The sequence below is a fragment of the Oncorhynchus mykiss genome, unplaced genomic scaffold (genome assembly GCF_013265735.2).
Source record: "Oncorhynchus mykiss isolate Arlee unplaced genomic scaffold, USDA_OmykA_1.1 un_scaffold_218, whole genome shotgun sequence".
Taxonomy (NCBI): Eukaryota; Metazoa; Chordata; class Actinopteri; order Salmoniformes; family Salmonidae; genus Oncorhynchus; species Oncorhynchus mykiss.
Genome location: NW_023493687.1, coordinates 180057 through 193442, shown reverse-complemented (window position 1 = coordinate 193442; position 13386 = coordinate 180057). Strand labels below are relative to the sequence as shown.

General features: G+C 44.9%; 1 protein-coding gene across 8 annotated transcripts in view; it reads left to right on the top strand.

Annotated features, from left to right (window-relative positions):
* The first annotated feature begins 8192 nt into the window (after positions 1–8192).
* Positions 8193–13386, top strand: part of ncalda (neurocalcin delta a) — a 93305-nt gene continuing 88111 nt past the window's right edge. For 3 of the 8 annotated variants that reach the window (XM_036973030.1, XM_036973027.1, XM_036973031.1), the window contains exon 1: positions 8689–9153. The gene's annotated coding sequence lies outside the window, so the exon portion shown is untranslated. Of the gene's footprint in view, positions 8359–8686; positions 9259–13386 lie in introns of those variants that run through there. The other 5 variants (XM_036973034.1, XM_036973035.1, XM_036973029.1 and 2 more) reach the window with 5 other exon arrangements.

Sequence of the window (13386 nt, the reverse complement as noted above, 5' to 3'; positions counted from 1 at the left end):
GTCTCTGTGCTACCATTTATATGAACATAAGAGTCATGTCTCTGTGCTACCATTTAAATGAACATAAGAGTCATGTCTCTGTGCTACCATTTAAATGAACATAAGAGTCATGTCTCTGTGCTACCATTTAAATGAACATAAGAGTCATGTCTCTGTGCTACCATTTAAATGAACATAAGAGTCATGTCTCTGTGCTACCATTTAAATGAACATAAGAGTCATGTTTCTGTGCTACCATTTAAATGAACGTGAGAGTCATGTCTCTGTGCTACCATTTAAATGAACGTGAGAGTCATGTCTCTGTGCTGCTACCATTTAAATGAACATAAGAGTCATGTCTCTTTGCTACCATTTAAATGAACATAAGAGTCATGAAATCAATCAGATCCCAGAGAACCACTGTTCGGTTTCAACAGGTTATAAGAGAGAGGTTATCAGAGAGAGATTATCAGAGAGAGGTTATTAGAGGTTATCAGAGAGAGGTTATCAGAGAGAGGTTATTAGAGAGAGATTATTAGAGAGGGATTATCAGAGAGAGGTTATCAGAGAGAGGTTATCAGAGAGAGGTTATCAGAGAGAGGTTATTAGAGAGAGATTATTAGAGAGTGATTATCAAAGAGAAGTTATCAGAGATTATCAGAGAGAGGTTATCCGAGAGAGATTATCAGAGGTTATCAGAGAGAGGTTATTGGAGGTTATCAGAGAGAGATTATTAGAGAGAGATTATTAGAGAGAGATTATCAGAGAGAGGTTATCAGAGAGAGATTATCAGAGATAGGTTATTAGAGGTTATCAGAGAGAGGTTATTAGAGAGAGGTTATCAGAGAGAGGTTATTAGAGGTTATCAGAGAGAGGTTATCAGAGAGAGGTTATTAGAGAGAGATTATTAGAGAGGGATTATCAGAGAGAGGTTATCAGAGAGAGGTTATCAGAGAGAGGTTATCAGAGAGAGGTTATTAGAGAGAGATTATTAGAGAGTGATTATCAAAGAGAAGTTATCAGAGATTATCAGAGAGAGGTTATCCGAGAGAGATTATCAGAGGTTATCAGAGAGAGGTTATTGGAGGTTATCAGAGAGAGATTATTAGAGAGAGATTATTAGAGAGAGATTATCAGAGAGAGGTTATCAGAGAGAGATTATCAGAGATAGGTTATTAGAGGTTATCAGAGAGAGGTTATTAGAGAGAGGTTATCAGAGAGAGGTTATCAGAGAGAGATTATTAGAGGTTATCAGAGAAATGTTATCAGAGAGAGTTTATCAGAGAGAGATTATTAGAGGTTATCAGAGAGAGGTTATCAGCGAGAAATTATTAGAGGTTATCAGAGAGAGGTTATCAGAGGTTATCAGAAAGAGGTAATCAGAGAGAGATTATTAGAAAGAGGTTACACAGTCCCCTGGAGCTCTGTTAAAACTGACCTGAGACACTCCCCTGGAGCTCTGTTAAAACTGACCTGAGACTGAGACAGTCCCCTGGAGCTCTGTTAAAACTGACCTGAGACAGAGACAGTCCCCTGGAGCTCTGTTAAAACTGACCTGAGACACTCCCCTGGAGCTCTGTTAAAACTGACCTGAGACTGAGACAGTCCCCTGGAGCTCTGTTAAAACTGACCTGAGACAGAGACAGTCCCCTGGAGCTCTGTTAAAACTGACCTGAGACTGAGACAGTCCCCTGGAGCTCTGTTAAAACTGACCTGAGACTGAGACAGTCCCCTGGAGCTCTGTTAAAACTGACCTGAGACTGAGACAGTCCCCTGGAGCTCTGTTAAAACTGACCTGAGACAGAGACAGTCCCCTGGAGCTCTGTTTAAACTGACCTGAGACAGAGACAGTCCCCTGGAGCTCTGTTTAAACTGACCTGAGACTGAGACAGTCCCCTGGAGCTCTGTTAAAACTGACCTGAGACTGAGACAGTCCCCTGGAGCTCTGTTAAAACTGACCTGAGACTGAGACAGTCCCCTGGAGCTCTGTTAAAACTGACCTGAGACTGAGACAGTCCCCTGGAGCTCTGTTAAAACTGACCTGAGACAGAGACAGTCCCCTGGAGCTCTGTTAAAACTGACCTGAGACTGAGACAGTCCCCTGGAGCTCTGTTAAAACTGACCTGAGACAGAGACAGTCCCCTGGAGCTCTGTTAAAACTGACCTGAGACAGAGACAGTCCCCTGGAGCTCTGTTAAAACTGACCTGAGACTGAGACAGTCCCCTGGAGCTCTGTTAAAACTGACCTGAGACTGAGACAGTCCCCTGGAGCTCTGTTAAAACTGACCTGAGACAGAGACAGTCCCCTGGAGCTCTGTTAAAACTGACCTGAGACAGAGACAGTCCCCTGGAGCTCTGTTAAAACTGACCTGAGACTGAGACAGTCCCCTGGAGCTCTGTTAAGACTGACCTGAGACTGAGACAGTCCCCTGGAGCTCTGTTAAAACTGACCTGAGACAGAGACAGTCCCCTGGAGCTCTGTTAAAACTGACCTGAGACAGAGACAGTCCCCTGGAGCTCTGTTAAAACTGACCTGAGACTGAGACAGTCCCCTGGAGCTCTGTTAAGACTGACCTGAGACTGAGACAGTCCCCTGGAGCTCTGTTAAAACTGACCTCCTCTGTCTTTCAGTATGAGTTATTATTTTAGTATTAAGAATAATAAGTGCAGCAGGCACGTTCATTAAGACACTCTATTTAGATAAATGTCTACCAGGAGAAACTTCAGCATGATATTGTTTCTCTGTTCTTCTCCTCAGGCGTTCCATTTCATTCCTTGCTATATATTTCTCTGTTCTTCTTCTCAGGCGTTCCATTTGCTTCCTTGCTCCCCGATCGTTCTCCCCCCCCCCCCCCCCCTGCTCTGATTGACGGTTTGGGTGAGGCCTGCAGCAGGCTGTGAAGACACAGGAAATGACTGTTAATTAAAAAGCTGACAGGTTCCTCCCATACCGTGCACTGTGCGTAGCATTACTTTTGACCAGAGCCCTATGGGCCCTGGTAGTGCACTAAGCTATATAGGGGGCAGGGTGCCATTTGGGAAGTAGTCTCTATCTCAGGTGTTGGTGCTCTGCGGCATGTCGTAGTCTCTATCTCAGGTGTTGGTGCTCTGGGGCATGTCGTAGTCTCTATCTCAGGTGTCTCTATCTCAGGTAGTTGTGCTCTGGGGCATGTCGTAGCCTCTATCTCAGGTGTTGGTGCTCTGCGGCATGTCGTAGTCTCTATCTCAGGTGTTGGTGCTCTGGGGCATGTCGTAGTCTCTATCTCAGGTGTTGGTGCTCTGCGGCATGTTGTAGTCTCTATCTCAGGTGTTGGTGCTCTGGGGCATGTCGTAGCCTCTATCTCAGGTGTTGGTGCTCTGGGGCATGTCGTAGCCTCTATCTCAGGTGTCTCTATCTCAGGTGTTGGTGCTCCGTGGTGTGTCGTAGTCTCTATCTCAGGTGTTGGTGCTCTGGGGCATGTCGTAGCCTCTATCTCAGGTGCCTCTATCTCAGGTGTTGGTGCTCTGGGGCATGTCGTAGCCTCTATCTCAGGTGTCTCTATCTCAGGTGATGGTGCTCTGTGGTGTGTTGTAGTCTCTATCTCAGGTGTTGGTGCTCTGGGGCATGTCGTAGCCTCTATCTCAGGTGTTGGTGCTCTGGGGCATGTCATAGTCTCTATCTCAGGTGTTGGTGCTCTGGGGCGTGTCGTAGTCTCTATCTCAGGTGTTGGTGCTCTTGGGTGTGTCGTAGTCTCTATCTCAGGTGTTGGTGCTCTGCCTGCGTGTAGTAGTCTCTATCTCAGGTGTCTCTATCTCAGGTGATGGTGCTCTGTGGTGTGTCGTAGTCTCTATCTCAGGTGTTGGTGCTCTGGGGCATGTCGTAGCCTCTATCTCAGGTGTTGGTGCTCTGGGGCATGTCGTAGTCTCTGTCTCAGGTGTTGGTGCTCTGTGGCATGTCGTAGTCTCTATCTCAGGTGTTGGTGCTCTGGGGCGTGTCGTAGCCTCTATCTCAGGTGTTGGTGTTCTGGGGCATGTCGTAGTCTCTGTCTCAGGTATTGGTGCTATGGGGCATGTCGTAGTCTCTATCTAAGGTGTTGGTGCTCTGGGGCATGTCGTAGCCTCTATCTCAGGTGTTGGTGCTCTGGGGCATGTCGTAGCCTCTATCTCAGGTGTCTCTATCTCAGGTGTTGGTGCTCTGTGGTGTGTCGTAGTCTCTATCTCAGGTGTTGGTGCTCTTGGGCATGTCGTAGCCTCTATCTCAGGTGTCTCTATCTCAGGTGTTGGTGCTCTGGGGCATGTCGTAGTCTCTATCTCAGGTGTTGGTGCTCTGGGGCATGTCGTAGCCTCTATCTCAGGTGTTGGTGCTCTGGGGCATGTTGTAGTCTCTATCTCAGGTGTTGGTGCTCTGCGGCATGTCGTAGTCTCTATCTCAGGTGTTGGTGCTCTGGGGCATGTCGTAGCCTCTATCTCAGGTGTCTCTATCTCAGGTGTTGGTGCTCTGGGGCATGTCGTAGTCTCTGTCTCAGGTGTCTCTATCTCAGGTGTTGGTGCTCTGGGGCGTGTCGTAGTCTCTGTCTCAGGTGTCTCTATCTCAGGTGTTGGTGCTCTGGGGCGTGTCGTAGTCTCTGTCTCAGGTGTTGGTGCTCTGTGGTGTGTCGTAGTCTCTATCTCAGGTGTTGGTGCTCTGTGGTGTGTCGTAGTCTCTATCTCAGGTGTTGGTGCTCTGTGGCATGTCGTAGTCTCTATCTCAGGTGATGGTGCTCTGTGGTGTCTCATAGTCTCTATCTCAGGTGTTGGTGCTCTGTGGCATGTCGTAGTCTCTATCTCAGGTGATGGTGCTCTGTGGTGTGTCGTAGTCTCTGTCCCAGGTGTCTCTATCTCAGGTGTTGGTGCTCTGTGGCATGTCGTAGTCTCTATCTCAGGTGATGGTGCTCTGTGGCATGTCGTAGTCTCCATCTCAAGTGATGGTGCTCTGGGGCGTGTCGTAGTCTCTGTCTCAGGTGTCTCTATCTCAGGTGTTGGTGCTCTGTGGCATGTCGTAGTCTCTATCTCAGGTGATGGTGCTCTGTCGTGTGTCGTAGTCTCTATCTCAGGTGTTGGTGCTCTGTGGCATGTCGTAGTCTCTATCTCAGGTGATGGTGCTCTGTGGTGTGTCGTAGTCTCTATCTCAGGTGTTGGTGCTCTTGGGTGTGTCGTAGTCTCTATCTCAGGTGTTGGTGCTCTGGGGCATGTCATAGTCTCTATCTCAGGTGTCTCTATCTCAGGTGTTGGTGCTCTGGGGCATGTCGTAGTCTCTATCTCAGGTATTGGTGCTCTGGGGCATGTCATAGTCTCTGTCTCAGGTGTTGGTGCTGTGGGGCATGTCGTAGTCTCTATCTCAGGTGTTGGTGCTCTGTCTCAGGACAATCTATAGAACCAACTATAGAACCAGCTATAGAGCCAGCTATAGAGTCAGCTATAGAACCAGCTATAGAACCAGCTATAGAGTCAGCTATAGAACCAGCTATAGAACCAGCTATAGAGTCAGCTATAGAACCAGCTATAGAGTCAGCTATAGAACCAGCTATAGAACCAGCTATAGAACCAGCTATAGAGCCAGCTATAGAGCCAGCTATAGAACCAGCTATAGAACCAGCTATAGAGCCAGCTATAGAGCCAGCTATAGAACCAGCTATAGAACCAGCTATAGAGCCAGCTATGTTGTGATGAGTCAAATCAAATACAGAAAAAGTCTTAAATAAATCATATCTAAGGTTTTTGTGTTTTTTTTATTATTATTTATGATTTATTTTAAATACAATTCTCAAGTATTTTCCTTTTACTGCATCACTTGAATGTTGTATTAGGGAGTAATTAGCGATCGTATATGTGGGCAATAACAGAGCTGTAGTCTGTAGTCCCCCCCCCCCCAAAAAAAACATTTTAATTAGCAAAACCTGAACTCTGGCTATGGTTTCATTAGTATGATCGACATTAATCAATTGTTTAGGGGATAGACTACAATATATGGGATCATTTGGGTTAATGTAAATTAATGGATTAATGGATTAATGGAATATCATCCGTATTTCTTTATCTGTAAACCCAGAACACATTATGAGCATCCTGTTTATCTGTAAATCCAGAACACATTATGAGCATCCTGTTTATTTGTAAATCCAGAACACATTATGAGCATCCTGTTTATCTGTAAACCCAGAACACATTATGAGCATCCTGTTTATCTGTAAATCCAGAACACATTATGAGCATCCTGTTTATCTGTAAATCCAGAACACATTATGAGCATCCTGTTTATTTGTAAATCCAGAACACATTATGAGCATCCTGTTTATCTGTAAATCCAGAACACATTATGAGCATCCTGTTTATCTGTAAATCCAGAACACATTATGAGCATCCTGTTTATCTGTAAACCCAGAACACATTATGAGCATCCTGTTTATCTGTAAATCCAGAACACATTATGAGCATCCTGTTTATTTGTAAATCCAGAACACATTATGAGCATCCTGTTTATCTGTAAATCCAGAACACATTATGAGCATCCTGTTTATTTGTAAATCCAGAACACATTATGAGCATCCTGTTTATCTGTAAATCCAGAACACATTATGAGCATCCTGTTTATTTGTAAATCCAGAACACATTATGAGCATCCTGTTTATCTGTAAATCCAGAACACATTATGAGCATCCTGTTTATTTGTAAATCCAGAACACATTATGAGCATCCTGTTTATCTGTAAATCCAGAACACATTATGAGCATCCTGTTTATCTGTAAATCCAGAACACATTATGAGCATCCTGTTTATCTGTAAATCCAGAACACATTATGAGCATCCTGTTTATCTGTAAACCCAGAACACATTATGAGCATCCTGTTTATCTGTAAATCCAGAACACATTATGAGCATCCTGTTTATTTGTAAATCCAGAACACATTATGAGCATCCTGTTTATCTGTAAATCCAGAACACATTATGAGCATCCTGTTTATTTGTAAATCCAGAACACATTATGAGCATCCTGTTTATCTGTAAATCCAGAACACATTATGAGCATCCTGTTTATTTGTAAATCCAGAACACATTATGAGCATCCTGTTTATCTGTAAATCCAGAACACATTATGAGCATCCTGTTTATTTGTAAATCCAGAACACATTATGAGCATCCTGTTTATCTGTAAATCCAGAACACATTATGAGCATCCTGTTTATCTGTAAATCCAGAACACATTATGAGCATCCTGTTTATCTGTAAATCCAGAACACATTATGAGCATCCTGTTTATTTGTAAATCCAGAACACATTATGAGCATCCTGTTTATCTGTAAATCCAGAACACATTATGAGCATCCTGTTTATCTGTAAATCCAGAACACATTATGAGCATCCTGTTTATTTGTAAATCCAGAACACATTATGAGCATCCTGTTTATCTGTAAATCCAGAACACATTATGAGCATCCTGTTTATCTGTAAATCCAGAACACATTATGAGCATCCTGTTTATCTGTAAATCCAGAACACATTATGAGCATCCTGTTTATCTGTAAATCCAGAACACATTATGAGCATCCTGTTTATCTGTAAATCCAGAACACATTATGAGCATCCTGTGCTGCTTCTATTCATTCCGTGTCCAGGATTTTCTTCAAATAAAAACTATAATCTGTATTCATAACGCTGTTTCATTGCGTTTCCTACGTCCTTAATAAAACTCCCTTCAGACCGTTCCCAGAGACCCACATCGTGAGATAAGACGTACGGTATTGTGTGGATGTTTTGGAGTCTAGTTCATCCTATATGAGTACGGAGGTAGGTGAATATCAGGTGCATAATCAGTGGTGGCTAGTGGGAGGGGCTATAGGAGGACGGGTTCATTGAAATGTCTGGAATGGAATGAATGTAACAGATCAAACATGTGGTTTCCATATGCTGGATGTGCTAATTACCATCCAGTGAACACTTCCTCCTATAGCTTCCCCCACCAGCCTCCTCTGGTGCATATCGCGTTATAATCTTTGGTACTGATCGTTAGAGAAAGTAGCATAGCACTTTATCACCGCCAGCTGGTCAAAGAAAATACCAATCTGTAGTGTATTATATTAACCGCTAGGGGGAAGCAGACACCATTAAATCACAGAGAGAGCCGTCAGCACCTCGCGACATATTGACAAGGAACTGCCACCTGCGTCATAGTAGCCCGGAAGTAAAACCGCACGGGGAGTCAGATTTGAAATGGTGTATATTGAATACATGTAGCAGGGTGTTTTTTTTTTGTTGTTGTGGCGGTGAAGTAAAATGATGTTGTTGCTCACCAGTGTTCTCTAAAGAAGAAACAACGATACAATGGAGTCTAACAACACAGCTTGCAAACTGCACAGACGTGAGGTTTGTTTCTCTATAGAAACACTGGTCCTCTAAACATTTTTATTCCAGGTTTCATATCATATTTATGGGCATATCGGATGGTCTGCTCCTCCTATAATAGTAACGCCAAACCAGGGTCACTATAAGATTGAAATGGGGGGAAACTATGAAATAGCTCCCAATACCGTCTGATGTATATATTTAATTGTATTAAATGAATGGTGGCCACAAACCTTCCCGAAAGTACATTTAAATGCGATTTTATCCACGTCTTCAAATGTATTCCATTTCAAATTTGGCTTCCAGTGTGGTTTAACTTTCTGGGTTATAGTGACGCATCTGGCAATGCCTTCTCTGCATGTTCTCAAGCTCATAGTGCTTTCTGGAAAACTGGGAACTCGGAAACATACGACGTGCATTCGTGACGTCAGTGAGTTCCCGATTTAGAATTGGACGACGGTTTGAAAAGATTTTCCCTTGTCTGGAGATTTTTTTCTTCTTTTCTCCCGGAGTTCCCATTTTGTCGTGAACGTCGGAATTCGGAGATTTTCGAGTTCCCAGTTGATGTGAACGCGGCATCAAAGTACAAACCCTCCGATGTGACGTCACCAATACGAGGCGTCCAACTTTTTTTCATGGCCATGCAAACTAACACGAGTTGGCAACACTCAAATGTGTCACTTTTGTGAAGCCACATGTTTTATGTCCTGTTGAAGTGTGTTTCCCCTCCCAGTTTCCGAAGAATTGGCTCTTTTGACGAAGACGTGTCGCGTTCAAGCCACAGTGACGTTTCGTAAGTTTTCAGAATTTCAACTGGTGAGTCTGGATTTTAGTTTTCTCCGACCGAGCTAACATTAGCACGCTCTTTTCATTTGAACATTTGTCAACAAGCTATTTTATTTGTCAACAATCAAAACACAGGTAACTGAAGTTATTTTATTTCCATGATAACTCACAATTTTGAGTAACGTTATTGATTTCTAAAGATCCATAACATCTGGCTACTTGCTAACGGTACTAGCTGGCTGGCTAACTAAATACTGTAAACGTTAGCCAGCTATGCTTATTATGTCCAACACGTTGTTCCAAGCCGCTCTGTTCAGTATGTGATATGGGTAAGTTAGAGCAGAGTTAGTTAACAGGTTGAGTAGTGGAGACACATTCACATCGGTAAATAACAGGCTGTTAAGGCCAGTGTTGACGGTGAGTCTGCAGACTGTCCAAACACACATCCAGTCACCAACAGGTTGAGTAGTGGAGACACATGGGTAAATAACAGGCTGTTAAGGCCAGTGTTGACAGTGAGTCTGCAGACTGTCCAAACACACATCCAGTCACCAACAGGTTGAGTAGTGGAGACACATGGGTAAATAACAGGCTGTTAAGGCCAGTGTTGACAGTGAGTCTGCAGACTGTCCAAACACACATCCAGTCACCAACAGGTGGTTGTGACTGAACAGTTCAGATAGCGTTATTTATTACCAAGTTGGCAGTGTTATAAAGTACTTAACTAACAATACTTTAAAGTACTTCTTGGCTAAGTAGTTTTTTGCGCGCGGGGGGGGGGGGGGGGGATATCTGTACTTTAATTGTATATTTTTTTACAACTTTTACTCCACTAACGTTACATTCCTAAAGAAATTAATGTACTTTTTACTACTTTTTACTCCGTCATTTTTGAGTGCTTATTAGCAGGACAAGAAAACGGTCCATTTCCTGCAGTTATCAGGAAAACGTCCCTGGTCATCCTGTCTCTGATCTGGAGGACTCACTAAACATTTGTAAATGATGTTGGACTGGGCTCCTGGATATCTGTAAATAACTTCGGACCGTCCGGTTTGTTTAATATAAGGAACGTTTTTATTTATCCTTAAACCAGTTAAGAACAAATTCTTATTTTCAATGACGGTCTAGGAACAGTGGGTTAACTGGTCTAGGAACAGTGGGTTAACTGGTCTAGGAACAGTGGGTTAACTGGTCTAGGAACAGTGGGTTAACTGGTCTAGGAACAGTAGGTTAACTGGTCTAGGAACAGTGGGTTAACTGGTCTAGGAACAGTGGGTTAACTGGTCTAGGAACAGTGGGTTAACTGGCCTGTTCAGGGGCAGAACGACAGATTTTTACATTGTCAGCTCTGGGGTTTGAACTTGCAACCTTCCGGTTACTAGTCCAACGCTCTAACCACTAGGCTACCCTGCCTCCTCTACACTCTAACCACTAGGCTACCCTGCCACCTCTACACTCTAACCACTAGGCTACCCTGCCTCCTCTACACTCTAACCACTAGGCTACCCTGCCACCTCTACACTCTAACCACTAGGCTACCCTGCCTCCTCTACACTCTAACCACTAGGCTACCCTGCCACCTCTACACTCTAACCACTAGGCTACCCTGCCACCTCTACACTCTAACCACTAGGCTACCCTGCCTCCTCTACACTCTAACCACTAGGCTACCCTGCCTCCTCTACACTCTAACCACTAGGCTACCCTGCCACCTCTACACTCTAACCACTAGGCTACCCTGCCACCTCTACACTCTAACCACTAGGCTACCCTGCCACCTCTACACTCTAACCACTAGGCTACCCTGCCACCTCTACACTCTAACCACTAGGCTACCCTGCCGCCTCTACACTCTAACCACTAGGCTACCCTGCCTCCTCTACACTCTAACCACTAGGCTACCCTGCCTCCTCTACACTCTAACCACTAGGCTGCCCTGCCTCCTCTACACTCTAACCACTAGGCTGCCCTGCCTCCTCTACACTCTAACCACTAGGCTGCCCTGCCTCCTCTACACTCTAACCACTAGCCTACCCTGCCGTCCCAGGGTAGTCTAATACCTCTCTTCCTGATACTTAAGTATATTTTAAAACAAATACTTTTTGGACATTTACTCAATTAGTTTTTTACTGGGTGACTTTTAATTGAGACATTTTCTATTAAGGTTACTGTTACTCAAGGACGTGTTCCACCACGGCAGGTTGTTGTTAAGAGGGTTGACACATGATTTGATGATAACCTGTTAAAAGTCAAACTGGGGTTGTCTGCAAAGATGTCAACCACTTGGGCCTTTTAATTTGGGCTAGTCTCGTTCCCAGACACTTCCGCCCAGGCGCAGTTAGCCCTGGGGGACAAGGTTATAGTCAATATAATAGATAGTCTTTGGTTCTAGCTAGCTAAATGCTTAATATGCCATGTTGTTCTCATAGCAGAGTGTTCTGTAGTGGTGTCCCACCTGGTTGTCTAAGCAGATGGAGACAGTAGGTACTGGGATGGGTCATTATCCACCTGGTTGTTTAACTCTAAGCAGATGGAGACAGTAGGTACTGGGATGGGTCATTATCCACCTGGTTGTCTAAGCAGATGGAGACAGTAGGTACTGGGATGGGTCATTATCCACCTGGTTGTTTAACTCTAAGCAGAGGGAGACAGTAGGGGCTGGGATGGGTCATTATCCACCTGGTTGTTTAACTCTAAGCAGATGGAGACAGTAGGTACTGGGATGGGTCATTATCCACCTGGTTGTTTAACTCTAAGCAGAGGGAGACAGTAGGGGCTGGGATGGGTCATTATCCACCTGGTTGTTTAACTCTAAGCAGATGGAGACAGTAGGTACTGGGATGGGTCATTATCCACCTGGTTGTTTAACTCTAAGCAGATGGAGACAGTAGAGACTGGGATGGGTCATTATCCACCTGGTTGTCTAAGCAGAGGGAGACAGTAGGTACTGGGATGGTTCGTTATCCACCTGGTTGTTTAACTCTAAGCAGATGGAGACAGTAGGGGCTGGGATGGGTCATTATCCACCTGGTTGTTTAACTCTAAGCAGAGGGAGACAGTAGGGGCTGGGATGGTTCGTTATCCACCTGGTTGTTTAACTCTAAGCAGAGGGAGACAGTAGGGGCTGGGATGGGTCATTATCCACCTGGTTGTCTAAGCAGATGGAGACAGTAGGGGCTGGGATGGGTCATTATCCACCTGGTTGTTTAACTCTAAGCAGATGGAGACAGTAGGGACTGGGATGGGTCATTATCCACCTGGTTGTTTAACACTAAGCAGATGGAGACAGTAGGTACTGGGATGGTTCGTTATCCACCTGGTTGTTTAACTCTAAGCAGAGGGAGACAGTAGGGGCTGGGATGGTTCATTATCCACCTGGTTGTCTAAGCAGAGGGAGACAGTAGGGGCTGGGATGGGTCATTATCCACCTGGTTGTTTAACTCTAAGCAGATGGAGACAGTAGGTACTGGGATGGTTCGTTATCCACCTGGTTGTTTAACTCTAAGCAGAGGGAGACAGTAGGGGCTGGGATGGTTCATTATCCACCTGGTTGTCTAAGCAGAGGGAGACAGTAGGGACTGGGATGGGTCATTATCCACCTGGTTGTCTAAGCAGAGGGAGACAGTAGGGACTGGGATGGGTCATTATCCACCTGGTTGTCTAAGAAGATGGAGACAGTAGGGACTGGGATGGTTCGTTATCCACCTGGTTGTCTAAGCAGAGGGAGACAGTAGGGACTGGGATGGGTCATTATCCACCTGGTTGTCTAAGCAGAGGGAGACAGTAGGGACTGGGATGGGTGATTATCCACCTGGTTGTCTAAGCAGATGGAGACAGTAGGGACTGGGATGGGTCATTATCCACCTGGTTGTCTAAGCAGATGGAGACAGTAGGTACTGGGATGGTTAGTTATCCACCTGGTTGTTTAACTCTAAGCAGATGGAGACAGTAGGGGCTGGGATGGGTCGTTATCCACCTGGTTGTCTAACTCTAAGCAGAGGGAGACAGTAGGGACTGGGATGGGTCATTATCCACCTGGTTGTCTAAGCAGATGGAGACAGTAGGGACTGGGATGGGTCATTATCCACCTGGTTGTCTAAGCAGATGGAGACAGTAGGGACTGGGATGGGTCATTATCCACCTGGTTGTCTAAGCAGATGGAGACAGTAGGGACTGGGATGGGTCATTATCCACCTGGTTGTCTAAGCAGAGGGAGACAGTAGGGACTGGGATGGGTCATTATCCACCTGGTTGTTTAACTCT